Raw genomic sequence first — 10000 nt, 5'->3', positions numbered from 1 at the left:
GCTCAGCGCCACTTCCGGTTTTCTGGTGGAATGTTACTCACCCATCGGCAAGAATCATCCGATGTCATTTGCAGGGAAATGGATGGACCTGGTAAAAATTGTGTTAAGTGAAGTGTGTCAGGCTCAGAGAGACAAGCAGCACATGTTTTCTCTCATGTGTAGAAATTCGGTCTGAATTATAAACATATATAAAACGTATGAATGTACACACGAACGTACTGACAAAAGCCAGTAGACACGGGGAGATTTTAGTGGTGTAATTCCTTCAAGAGACTTACAGTTTAACAAAGTGAGTACCAGGAAGCAGAGATATGATATGATGATGGGAAATCCCGATGAGGAGAGGCCGATGAGGGAGAGAGACAGTGAATACATACTCACAATGACTGGTGCATGAAAAATGCAACCAGGTAAACTGAGGGAATGAGTGGGGTGGGGGAGAGATGGAGGAGAACGATAGAAGGGGTAGCGTGGATCAAGATGTGCTTCACTCACAAACTGACAGGTTGACATCTCTCTGTACAACGACTTACAGATCATTTTTAATTACATTAATAACTGTTTTAAATTATACATCTAGAAAACAAAACCAAGGATGGAGATCATTCTGGAAACCCAGGTCTGCCCAGGTCAATTTCTCGTGAGATGCACCGGACTCTACCTGCAGCTTTTGACCGTGCAGAGTGAGGCAGGCTTTGCAGACCGGGCTTGAAGATGGCTATGTGAAGAAGCCAGTGTGTCAGTGCTCTGGGACCGCAGGCCAGCTCCGGCCGGCCGTTCCAGTGGGCTCCCTCCCCTGGGTCTCTGCCCTCAAGCCACACATATTCCCTTCCAGTGTCCTGAGCTGACTCTTGCCCCCATATCCACCCACTTCTGCTGGGCCGACTGATGCCAGCCTCCCCTCAGATGCCAGGTCTTCAGCAAAGCTCTCCTGACAATGCCCGGCAGCGCCCTTCGGATTGTTCCGTGCAGACTTCTGGTGGGGGTTGCGTCTCATCCCTGCTTGTTCCACCCACCTTCAAAGATGCTTGTGTTGGGCGTGAGAATTAACTAAAAGCCGAACACTCAGCCCCTCCCTCCTGTCTCCCTCCCTCCCCCACCCCTCTCTCTTTCACACACACACATTTGTATCTGTGTTCTTTGATCTGAGCCAATTCCTGTTATGGTCAGTCATGTTTCAACCACTACATTGGGCTCCAGGAAGAACAAGATTTACCAGGAAGCATCTTGTGCCAAAAGGCAAATCTCATCTCCTTGATTAGGCAGAAGCTACAGCCGGCCTGCCAGGCCTCAGGAGACCGTGGCTGAGCGGCTACCGCAGGCCATGCCTGAGACTTGAGGCTGCTCACACCGTCCTCATCCTCCGCCCCAGTGCTCCCATTTAACCTGTAGCCATTATCTGCACCTCTGAAGACAGCCAGAGATGAACTGAAGCGCTGTCTTCCCATGGCTGCCACAGAACAAATCTCCTTTCTCTGCCTTTCACCATGTCTTTTTATTTGGTATGGGGTGGGGGTTGGAGAGTTGCAAGACCGCACATGGGACCCTGGAGGTTGGTCCTAGGCTCTAAAACCCTGGCCTCTACCTCCCCCACAAGCCCACTCCGTCCCTCGAGGGCATCATGGAGTTAGCAGCAGGAAGGAGAGTGCAGTCCCATTTCTAGCCACTGGACTGGAAAATGCTGCTGGCCTGAAGTTCCTATGCGGAATGACAGAATTACTCATGAAGAACACACCTGCAACTCTCTCTCCTGCTAGCTAAGTCCAGCAGCCTAAAGAAAGGCAGGAGGGAGTATGAAGCCAGGGCCTTGCTCATACTAGGCTTAGGGATCGGGTTAGAGTTAGGGATGGTTTGGGTTAGGAATTGGTTTTAGGTTAGGGATTGGGTTTGGGTTAGGAATTGAGTTAGGGATGGGGTTAGGCTTGGGGTTAGGCTTAGGTTTAGGGAGCGGGTTACAGTTAGGGATTGGGTTAGGAATTGGGTTTGGGTAAGGAATTGGTTTTGGGTTAGGGCTTGGGTTTGGGTTAGGAATTGTTAGGGATTGGGTGAGGGTGAGGGTCTGGTTTATGAACAACTGGGATTTCCTTGGGATTCTCTTCTATGCAGCCCAGTGTGGGGCTCTGGGAATGAGTTTCTCTGGACCCACTGTTCTATTCACAGCCTTCTTACCTACCCAGAAGAATAAAGAGGTTTGTCTTCCAAGCCAGCTCTCCCTCTCAGCCTTGCTTCTCTCCGCACCAGCCCAATCCTCACGTTAGTCACCTTGATCTAAAAGTAGAAAGGCCTTCCCTGGCACCTTGTCCCAGCAAGGACGATGAAGTCACTTCTGACACTCGGTTGATTGCTTCAAGCCATGGCTGGCCACAGAAGCCCTTCCTCTTCTGAAACATCCTGAAAGGTCTCATCTGTCCCCTCAGACAACCGCAGACTGCTACAACTAGAAAGCCATGGTGCGTGGGTTCCCAGGGGGCAGAGGTATGAATGAGCAGCTTTTTCATTTGTCTGGTATGTTTTGACAAAAGCCGAGCCTAAGGTCTGCAAGCCACATGCGGGAAGAGGCAGGAGAGACCACTGGGCCAGTCCACAGCCACACGGAGGTGTCCCAGAACCGACAGTAAGAGTCTGGGTATGTGGAAAGGGGCAAAGGCAAAAGCACCTCTGTGCTGTCTTCCTGCAGTGCATGTCTACAAAATGACAGGATGTGGCTGACTAGGTGAGGAGACTGTATACAGCAGTGCTGCTGTATACAGCAGGTGCTCACATAGACGTCACCTGGCCCTTCTTCCTCCTTGCGGGGATCTGGCAGGATGGCACTCAGCCTCTGGGGAGGGCTGGGTGATGCACACCCTCTTTTCCCCGGTGCCCTGGCAATGACCTTGGGTGGGAGGGGCTTATCTGCAGCGATGACAGGGGTTCCTCTGGCTCCTGTTGTGTGCTAATGATCTTGGGGAAACTGAGATAAATCTACTGGTCAGACATGAATAGGAATGCACTTTGAACTGTTTTTCTAATAACTGAACTCGCACAAACACAGGTGACTTCTGCCACTTGAGATCCAGACCACTTGGCCTGGTTTGAAGGAGATTCTATGTCTAGACTCTGGACTTACTGAGTTCAATATAAATGTCTCAGGCTCAAGTCAGTCCAGAGGGTGAAAGCCGCCCAGGTCCAGGATTTGAATTGCCAAGAGGCCCCATCTCAGACTTGCAAGGGTACAATCTAGTTTCATTTCCAGATAGGAGTAGTCAAGAGTAAAACCCTGCAGAGCCGAAGACCATGATCAAGGAAAAGGAAGCCTGGAGCACACAGAGCCAACCACACCAACCAACCATGGCCGACAGAGCCACCGGAACATGAGAAGTGGAGAGAGGACTAAAGGACATTCCCCAGCCTTCACCTACCCTCTGTCACGTGACCAGCACTCCTTCCCATTCCACAGAAACACACACTTTTCTTTTTCACCTTCCTCTTTTTCCAATCCATCCTCCACTCCACAGGGAAGCGATTAAATATAGGGTGTTTTTTTTTTCAAGTTCTTCATCATGATCCATTATTTACTGCATCATAAAGTCAATCTACTAAGACTAGTGAAGAAGATAAGATTGCCTTGTAGGACAGTAGGGATTAAAGAAAGCAAACGTATTTGAACAAAATTTGTCAAATAGGAGGAACTCGCAGATGTTAACAGCTATTAACTTACACTGATACTGTTGCACATTGTGCACCTTGGTTCTAGAATTCAAAGCTTCATTCTCTTCAGAAAAAGAAAAAGAAATTCTACCATCATCAAGAAGAAACCCTAGCCACTGAAAACCTCCTCCATCATCATCAAGAACGAAAGCATTGGCTAGTCACGACTATCTCCTCTGCATGGGCTTTCTCTTGATTCTGGAATTCTTTCTTTTGATGTGCAGACACTGCTTCGTTTGATAGCATCCCATTCACCTGTTCTTGCTCTTAGCTGCTGGAATCCTATTCAGAAAATAATTACCCAGGCCTATACCTTTCAGAGAGTTCCTTACAATTCCCTGTGGTAGTTTCAAGATATTAGTTATTTCATTAAGACATTTGATCCACTGGGAGTTGCTTTTTGCACAGGGAGACACAGGTATCTGGTGTTTTAGTCTTCTGCATGCAGATAGCTGCTCTCCCAGATCTATTTGTTGAAGACAGTAGTTCCTCCAGTGTATTGGTTCCAGACACTTGAAGCTGTACTGTTTTATTTTTTAGTCTTCCAATCTGTTCCACTGGTCTTCGTATCTTCCTCTGTCTTAGAACCAAGCTGATTTTGTTACTATGACTCTTTAGTATAATTTGAAGGCCAATATTGTGACACTTGCAGCACTGCTCTTTTGCCCAAAATTGCTTTTGCTATTCGGGACCCTTTAGGCATCCATGTGAATTTTAGGATTGACTTTTCTATCTCTACAAAAAATGACACTGGGATCTTAAGGGATATTACGTTAAACTGCTTTCAATAGCACATCGACATTCACAAAATTACTCCTGCTGATTGCTACTCATTGGAAAAAGAAATGATATTCAACATGTACAACAAGCTCAAAAGAAATTAAACAGCAACAGAACAAATAGTTCAATTAATAGACAGCAACTGAGTTAAACAGCCAATTCTCAGAAAAAAAAATATAAATGGCTAAAAGGACATGAAGAAATGTCTGACATCCTTAGTCATAAAGGAAATGCAAATCAAAACCACACCAAAATTCCATCTCACCCCAGTGAGAATGGCAATCATCAAGAAAACAAACAATGAATGCTGGTGAGGATGCGGGGTTCTTAGGAACCCTCATACACGGTTGTTGGGAATGTAAGCAACCACTATGGAAATCAGTATGGAAGCTTCTCAAAAACAAATAAAAATAGACCTCCCTTATGACCAACTCCCTACCCCTTTGTTGGGCACATAGCCACAGGAGAGTAAACATACAAGAAAGACAACTGCAGGCCCAGGTTGACTGTAGTATTGTCTACCACAGACAAATGTAGAGTCAGCCAATAACCAACGAATGGAGTAAAAACATTGTATATACAATAGAATATCAGAGATGAGTTTGAGCACAACAAGCCAAAGTCAAAAAGCCAAATTCTGTCCATTCTCACTCATTAATATAGACTGAAAAAGATGATGTTGATGCCTTTTTTAAAAAAAAAAAAAAAGCATTTTGAACAAACCAGAACAAGGAATAATGTAGGTAACCAATCTACCATTTATCTTCAGTTTACAGCCACATAAAGATTTTGACATTATCAAGAAAAGAAAATCACCATGGCCAGCCCTCCATCCCCTCCCCTCCCCAAGATGAACCCGGACAGCCAATCCCCTGATCCCACAGCCACAGCATTCCGTCTGAGGAGAGAAAGGCACGGACAGTCATTTCGCAATAACAAGTCTTTGGGGTCAGGAAAAAAAATGAACCAAGAAGCAATAGGATAATGTATCTACCTTGCCATGTAGCTCCAAGAGGCTGAAAACCCTGAGGCTGGCAGAGCGGGCAGGAAGTAGTAAGAAATGCACAAATATTTGTTGAGTAAGTTATTGAAATGCATAATCTGGACAGTCTGTAGGCACGAAACAAAGGACGTGCTCTTCCCCACATCCTAGCTCCACCCCTGCCTGCCCCTCCCCTCCCTCTGCAGGGGTGCGGTGATCCTGCCTTCCTCCCTGCCTCTGTGGGTGTTTGCAAGCCATTCTAGCAGAAAATAGGTATTCCCCTCACAACTTTTGTTCACCCTCCTGAAGAGCCCGCTGAAGAAGAGCCGTCCCCTGAAAATTGCCTCATTCCCTCGATGAGTCCCGGAGCCGCTCAGATCCTGTCTCTGCCCCACCGTGGATCTGAGAAAATGACTTTGTCAAACATCAGCGTAGCCTGCTTGAGTGAAGAAAGAATGAACTCATCGGCAGACCTGGTCTATCACCTTCTCCCACCCGCCCTTCTCCGCCATGCCCGACAGCCCCGGATCCATCGAACTGTCCAACACCACCAGTGCAGCTGCGCCACCCAAGTCACCCTGGCGCTGACACCTGTCCTCCTCCACTGTGCCACCACATGGTGTTTCAGCCCTTGCTGAAGGCCCGCGGGGGACCTCCTCATCACCCCCTCAGTCCAGTGCAAACTCTCCCCTGCTTTTCTAATGAGCAGACCGCACCAACATCCCCTGGGTGGAACCAGCATAAGTTCCTTATTATACCAGGCTATAGTTCTCTTCTTCTATATTGCAAATGGCATGGGCACAGGAAATATTTTATCACATATATATATACATAAATCTCAACACCCCATATAGTACATTTCACATAATAAATGCTCAATAAATGTTTACTGAGTGACTTCATGAATATTGACTGTTAGTCAGACAACCTGAATTTATCTGGACATAGGATCTTTGCTGAAGTAGTTCTCACTGGAGTAGAGTAGGCATCTACTCCAACATGTCCGGTGTCCTTTTAATTCAAAGGTATTTGGGCACTGACATCCACAGATCGTGACAGGGCAGACCACAAGAGAGAGTGGCTTGGGCTGGGAAGGTGGCTCAGTGGTAGAGCGCTTGCCTTGCATGCCTGAGGCCCTGGGTTCGATTCCTCAGCACCACATAAGAAAAAAGAAAAAAGCCGGAAGTGGCGCTGTGGCTCAAGTGGTAGAGCGCAAGCCTTGAGCTGAAGAGCTGAGGGACAGCGCCCAGGCCCAGAGTTCAGGCCCCATGACTGGACCCGAGAGAGAGAGAGAGAGAGAGAGAGAGAGAGGGTAGCTCTCCTATAACCTAAGGAACGCCAGACACCAGCAGCAGCAGCAGGAAGAGAAGCCACCGCTGGGCTCTTCTGGTGCCACCGTGTGTCTGGGCACCCACAGGCCCCTCTGTGGACATCCTCAGACCCAAACAGATCAGCCACCCAGGGTGGAACATCACATCCCCTTGTATGGAACATGCTGCCTCCAGGAAGATTTTGAAAGAAAGATATGAATGAGTGAGATGCTGCCCACGTAGTTTCCCCACCAGATCTTCACTGGTGCCTAGGCACATTCTCCACACCGCCACCGTCACCAAAGAGAAGGTGGGTGGTCGAGTCAGCCCTGAAGACAGCGTGGGACCTCGCCCCTCCCCATCCTTCAGCTTTCTGCCTCGTCTTACCTCTGGGGCCCGCCTTCTGTCTTCTGCTCAGGTCTAAGCAAAGATACCTTGGCAGGAAAATTACACCAACTATCTTCCCTGACGCCAGATGAGCTTTTCCAACTGGGTGACCAGGAAAGGAAGGGAAATTCAACCGCCGTCACTGACCAAGAGCAAGCATTTCCTTGTCTGTCACTTGAAATCATAAACCCAGCACAGATGCCAGGATGCGCTGGGGGAAACTAGGAGGGGAAGAGGAAGGAGAGACAGAGGGTGAGGGTGCTTTCGCTCACCTCAGGTACAGACTGTGAGGGGCGCCGCGTGAGGCCCTGGGAAGCGGAGACTGGCTAGGAGGTCAACCATGGTATTGGCAGAGCTCAGACTCAGCCGTGCACATAAGGTCCCCTCCCACATCTGGGTTTTCCGTGGAACTTCTTTCCAGCTTTCCTTACCTTCACTCCGCTCCAAGTCTGGCTACAAAGACATGGCTCTCACTGAAGATAACTTTGGCAGGAAAACCAGAGATTTTAATGTGAAATGATTCTCAGCTAACACATGACACTTCTGAAAGGCTTGTTAAAGCTGTTAAACATTGATAGACTTGCTAGAGAGTGTCTCTTAATTTTTCACAGGTTATCAAGCTTTGCGAGAAGCTTGTTTCCAAACAGGCTGGGAGTGTTTCACCATAAAAACCCAAAGTAGCAAGTGGCACTAAGAACTTTATTGAAAATGTATATTCCATTTGAATTAGACAATGGGGGGTACGAAATTCAAGTCTATACTGTAATAAATGACTTCTTGGCATTATTTTAACATTCTAGTTATTTTCATTTTAAACCAATATTGCTATTACATGAATAGATACAAGAAAAATAGGCTATCACCGTAGTCCCAAAGCAACGCAGGTAGAAATTAACACCAGGTGTCATAAAGATAGAATCCCAACCACTTAGAAAGATAATTGACTATGGGTTCAAAGGAAAAATGGAATGTACATAACAGATAATTTATGAACTATAGCAAATAATAATAATGACTATAGTCTCACAATCAAATTGTCCGGAGTATTGCTTGGAATCTAAACTGAATAGAACCTTAACTGTGCCAGGCTGTGAACTTCTGTGAACACCTAACCATGCAAGTCACTTTTCTCCATAAAAGAGAGGTAAAAAACAAAAATGAGACTGTAATACTTGAATGATCTTGTACAGGTCAAGTGAGCACCTCTTACTACCTATGTGAGCACTTCCTGCTACCTAGGTGAGCACTTCCTGCTACCTGTTGTAGTTTGGGTATTGGTTTGAGTGGCCCCCCCACTAAAGGCTGAGCCCAGAAGGCAGCAGCCTCGGAAGTGCAGACCTTCCGGAGGTAAAGTCTAGGAAGGGGCCTTCGCCAGCTGGGATGCCCTGGAAAGAGCTGTGGGGTGCTGCCCTTCCTGTCCCTGCTCCAGCTCAAAATGTCTACCTGCCTGTATGTGTCCTCTGCCCAAGACAGGCCGCCTCACAGGAGACCAAACAAGGTCAGGAAACTCCCTGAGCTTGGGCTTGAACCTCCAAAGAACAGCTACACGAAAGCTTTCTCTTTATAACATAGTCATCTCTGGTGTTTTGTTGTGGTAAACTGAAGCTGACTAATAATCCAATGCCTAGGAAGTAGGAAGTACTCAGGTGATAATGTAGACAGACCTAAAGAACTCTGCGAGTGTACTCGATGCGTAAAGCCCTGAGATTCCTGACACATGCTCGGGATACGATCTTTTCCCCTGGTTCTATTCGGTCCACTGCACAGGTGATCGACAACTCCTAGGAATGCTGTGGGGTCAAATTCTCCATCTCTGACGCAGCACTGAGGAGCCTGTAGCAGCCCAAGGGGGACAGGTGAGGGGCAGCAAGGCCCAAACGCCCTCTGGGAGACAGGTCCTTCATCCATAAAACCCACTGGGATGTAGCCAGTGTCCCGCTTCGAGTCAGCCTACATCAAGAGGGACCGTGACATGACAGCAGCCAGGAACCAATCAGCAGAGCACAAAGAATGGAATTTAGAAAATAAGGACAAGAAAGGGGGCGAGAGGCTCAATCAGATGCACAAGAGAAAACCCAGACGTAAGTCCCGGTGGAGCGGACAGGCTGACGCCTTGTGAGTGTCAGCCCTGCCCGCAGCCCGTGCATGGTGCTAAGGATCTCCTTACACACTGATGTAGGGCTAAGATCTCCAGCCAAGTGAGAGCCCTGCAGAGCCTGCACCCAAACCGTCCCAACCACTCCCTCCCTGGCCTCCCAGAGGCCCAGGATCAGAGGCACTCAAGAAGAAAGAGGACGTCCAGCATCATCAGGGCCAATCCTGCAGAAGACTTGTGAGCCAGAAGCTTTGACCTCCAACACACAGGGTGAAGTCACCATGGCTAAATCAGAGCCAAGAAAAAGAGGGTGTTGATGGTGTCCATAAAATTTCCCCCCCCTTCACCCCACCTCCACGGAGCCACCTGTCCAGTGAGCCCAAGGCTGGGGATGTGAACGGTGGGAAAGAATGAACACAGAGGTCTGGAAGAGTAATGATGGTTGCTGGGAAATGGTGAAGGGAGGGGAGAGCAGAAGGAAGCAGACGGCCCTCGACATCTACCCAGGAGCCAAGCTCACAGCGGTGAGAGCCTCAGATGTGTGAAAGGTTCAGGGTTTATCAGCAACATCAAACAGCCGACAGGGAAACGGGCCAAGTACAGGGACAGACATCTCTCCTGAGAAGACCGATAGATGGCCAAGAGACAAGTGAACATACTGGATGTGGACAGTCACTGGGGAATGATGGTCCCATGATACATCTAAACAGAAAACGGCAAATGCTAGTGATAAGGCACACAAGTTGGAGCCCTGGG

General features: G+C 48.0%; 1 protein-coding gene across 4 annotated transcripts in view; it reads right to left on the bottom strand.

The window, feature by feature from the left end:
- The window catches only part of B3galt5 (UDP-Gal:betaGlcNAc beta 1,3-galactosyltransferase, polypeptide 5), a 20076-nt gene extending 12432 nt beyond the window's left edge, over window positions 1–7644 (bottom strand). For 2 of the 4 annotated variants that reach the window (XM_013027396.1, XM_013027395.1), the window contains exons 1-2: window positions 7581–7644; window positions 7150–7370 (exon numbers count right to left, since the gene is read on the bottom strand). The gene's annotated coding sequence lies outside the window, so the exon portion shown is untranslated. The remainder of the gene's footprint in view (window positions 1–7149; window positions 7371–7580) is intronic. The other 2 variants (XM_013027398.1, XM_013027397.1) reach the window with 2 other exon arrangements.
- Between the last annotated feature and the right edge of the window lie 2356 nt (window positions 7645–10000).

Source organism: Dipodomys ordii, unplaced genomic scaffold, assembly GCF_000151885.1.
Source record: "Dipodomys ordii isolate 6190 unplaced genomic scaffold, Dord_2.0 Scaffold103, whole genome shotgun sequence".
Classification (NCBI taxonomy): domain Eukaryota; kingdom Metazoa; phylum Chordata; class Mammalia; order Rodentia; family Heteromyidae; genus Dipodomys; species Dipodomys ordii.
The sequence above is the reverse complement of the archived record's forward strand: the minus strand, read 5'-3'. Positions and strand labels throughout refer to the sequence as shown.